The sequence below is a fragment of the Carlito syrichta genome, unplaced genomic scaffold (genome assembly GCF_000164805.1).
Source record: "Carlito syrichta isolate Samal-C Ts95f unplaced genomic scaffold, Tarsius_syrichta-2.0.1 Scaffold311538, whole genome shotgun sequence".
In the NCBI taxonomy this organism is placed as follows: Eukaryota; Metazoa; Chordata; class Mammalia; order Primates; family Tarsiidae; genus Carlito; species Carlito syrichta.
In genome coordinates this window covers 6,184-9,937 of record NW_007255634.1, presented here as the reverse complement: position 1 = coordinate 9,937, position 3,754 = coordinate 6,184, and the positions used below count along the sequence as shown (strand labels likewise).

Here is a 3,754-nt window from a genome sequence, read left to right as displayed (position 1 = left end):
AAAAAAAAAAAAAAAAAAAAAAAAAAATTAGCTGGGCATGGTGGCATGCATTTGTAGTTCCAGCTACTTGGAAGGCTGAGGTGGAAGGATCAGCAGGTCGAGTCGATGGTGGGGTGGCTGTGAGCATGCCACTGCACTCCAGCCTGGGCAATGGAGTGAGACTCTGACTCCAAAAAAAAAGGAAGGGGTTGGCCAGGTTAAAAAAAAAAAAAGGTCAGCCGGGCTCAATGACTCAGGCTGTAATCCCATGCCTTGGGAGGCTGAGGTGAGTGAACTGCCTGAGCCTGCGGGTTCGAGACCCGCCTGGACAACTTGGTGAGACCTCATGTCTACAATAAATCAAAAATTTAGCCAGGCTAAGTGGCAGCGCGCGCCTGTAGTTCCAGCTACTCGGAAGGCTGAGGCGGAAGGATCGCCGGAGCCCAGCAGGTCGAGGCTGCGGCGGCCGGGAGCGGCCACTGCACTCCAGTCTGGGCGAGAGTGAGATTCCAACTCAAAAAAAAAAAAAAAAAAGGGTCAGCACGAGGGAAGACGCTGGTGGGGTCCTACAAGACAGAGGCCAGTTTCAGACACAGGCAGTTTCTGAACGCAGAAAGAGAGAAAAACGCACCTTTGCCAAGAGGCCCAGTCATTAATGGCTAGCTGGTCTCATGGTCCCATGCCAATACCGCAACTGGAACACAGAGCAGAAAGCCCAGACCTGGGAAGAACCTGCAACCCACTCCTGGCCTGGCCAAGACAGGGTGACCCACCACAAAGAGCCAGCCCGCGTAGAGGCCACAAGCCGAGGCCCCAGACACACAGGTGCACCCAGACAGCCCCCAACCCGCTCCTGGCCTGGGGGCCAACCAGCACAGGGACCACCCCCCTGCTGGGTCTGTAGCAGGCAAACCAGGGACGCCACACCTGTGGGTCCTGAGCCACGCCAGGCCCAGCTCCCTCAGCAGGGTCCTGTCCTGGAGTTGCCACACAGAACAGGATGCAGAGGGGTAGCTAGGCTGACCAGGAACGCCAGCCCGCTGCTCAGACGATCCTCCCGCCTCAACCTCCCAAGTAGCTGGGACTACAGAGCACACACCTCCACGCCCAGGTAATTTTTTGTAGAGACAAAGTCTTGCTGTGCTGCCCAGGCTGGTCTTGAACTTTAGGTCTCAAGTAACTCTCCCACCTTGGCTTCCCAAAGTGCTGGGAATACAGGTATGAGCCACCACACCTGGCCCAAGCAAGGGCTCTCAGCTGCAGTCATCTCCTCCCCTGACTACAAGGGTGTTCGGAGAAGTCAATGCAACATTCAGCCACAGCTGGCCGACCACTCCCAAGACCCGACGGGAATGACACATACCGCAGCAGAGGCAACATAGTCGCTGAGGGTGGGGTGGGCAGGGGCAGAACTCAAGGGGTCAGTGGAGGGTCAGTCCGCATAGGACACCGAGGAGCATGCGATGGATGCTGGCTCTTCCTGTGGACGACACAACCCTGGTCTCCTGTGACCCAAGGCCCCGCCTCAGCTCCAGGTCCAGCCCAAGGTGGAAAAGTGGCGCAAAGCACACGCACTAGAGCTGGTCCCAGGACTTCTTGGACACCACCAGGACGGGACACACGCGTCATCCCCCAGGCAGCGAGAAGCTGTGGGCACCCGCCGCCTCCTGAGAGGCACCACGGGAGCTGGGGATGCCACAGCGGAGGCTCGGCAGAATCTGAGAAAGAAGCGTCCCTAGCTCTCCACATTTCAGCTGGGAGGCCAGCAATGTCCTCCTTTTGTTTCAGCCAGGTTGAGCTCAGTGTCTGTCACTTGCAACCAAAAGTCCGGACACAAAAATCCTACTCGACTGTTATAAAAAGGTCAGCTTCACGCAGGCGCACTCTAATGTTAGAGTGGGAGTTGAGCGTAGAGGCACATGCCTGTAATCTCAGCTACTCAGGAGGTCGGGCAGGAAAATCACTTGAGATCAGGAGTTCAAGACCATCCTAGGTAACACAGCAAGATCTTTCTCAAAAATAAATAAAATAGGCTGGGCTCATTGGCTCAGCCTGTAATCCCAGCACTTTGGGAGGCCGAGGCAAGTGGATTGCGCCCACGGGTTCGAGACCCGCTTGGGCAACTTGGCAAGCCCTCGTCTCTACAGTAAATGGAAAATTAGCCAAGCGTGGTAGCGCGTGCCTGTAGTTCCGGCTACCTGGAAGAATGAGGCGGAAGGATCGCCAGAGCTCAGCAAGTTGAGGCTGCAGTGGCCAGGAGCGTGCCACTGCACTCCAGTCTGGGCAAGAGTGAGACTCCAACTCAAAAAATAAATAAATAAATAAAACAGAGCAAAGACTTCTGCATAGCGAAAGAAATAGCAGAACAAGCAATCTACAGAAAAGAAAATATTCGCAAACAATACAGCTGACAAAGGACTAATATCCAGAATGTACACAGAACTCAAACAAATCAGCAAGAAAAAAAGCAATTTACCCCATTAAAAAGTGGGCAGGGCAACTCTCTTGGGTCCCTTCTCTCACCATGGGAGCTTTTCAGTCCTCTCAATAAATCCTGCTTTCAGCTGGGCTCGGTGGCTCAGCCTGTAATCCCAGCACTTTGGGAGGCCGAGGTGAGTGGACTGCCTAAGCCCGCGGGTTCAAGACCCACCGGTGCAACTTGGCGAGACCTCGTCTCTACAATATATATCAAAAATTAGCCGGGCGTGGTAGCGCGTGCCTGTAATTCCAGCTACTCGGAAGGCTGAGGCGGAAGGATTGCTGGAGCCCAGCAGGTCGAGGCTGCGGTGGCCGGAAGCGTGCCACTGCACTCCAGTCTGGGCGACCAAGTGAGACGCCAACTCAAAAATAAATAAATAAATAAATAAAAATAAAATAAATCCTGCTTTCAAAAAAAAAGTGGGTAAACGGCCAGGCGCGGTGGCTCAAGCCTGTGATCCCAGCACTTTGGGAGGCAGGGGTGAGAGGACTGTTTGAGACCAGACTGGACCACTTGATGAGACCTCATTTCTACACTACATCAAAAAATTAGTCAGGCATGGTCGCACAGGCCTGTAGTTCCAGCTACTTGGAAAGATGAAGCACATCGCCTGAGACCAGCAGGCTGACGCCGGGTGGCTGTCCGGGCAACAGAGTGAGACTCTGACTCAAAAAAAAAGTGGGCAAATGACATAGACAGACATGTCCCAGAAGAAGATACACAGATGGCCAACAAACACGGAAAAAACACTCAATATCACTCATCATCAGGGAAATACAAACTAAAACCATAACGAGATCTCACCTTACACCAGTCAGAATGGCCAGTATTAAAAGAAAAAAACCGGTAGTGTGTTCTCCTCCCTCCCTTTCTACCTCTGCTGCCCCCATGGCGCCCATGAAAAAGCTTGTGGTGAAGGGGGGGCAAAAAACAGAAGCAGGTTCTGAAGCTCACTCTTGACTGCACCCACCCTGTAGAACATGCAATCATGGATGCAGCAAATTTTGGGCAGTTTTTGCAAGAGAGGATCAAAGTGAATGAAAAAGCTGGGAATCTTGGTGGAGGGATTGTGACCACTGAACAGAGGAAGAGCAAGATCACTGCAACTTCTGAGGTGTCTTTTTCCAAAAGGTATTTGAAATAGCTCGCTAAAAAATACTTGGAGAAGAATAATCTACATGATTGGTTGTGCATAGTTGCTAACAGCAAAGAGAGTTACGTTACTTCCAATTTTTTTTTTTTTTAAGTTGGGGTCTCACTCTGTCGCCCAGACTGGAGTGCAGTGGCCGCTTCCGG

General features: G+C 52.5%; 1 pseudogene; it reads left to right on the top strand.

Moving 5' to 3' along the window:
• Positions 1–3,346: 3,346 nt before the first annotated feature.
• The window catches only part of LOC110596606, a 676-nt pseudogene continuing 268 nt past the window's right edge, over positions 3,347–3,754 (top strand).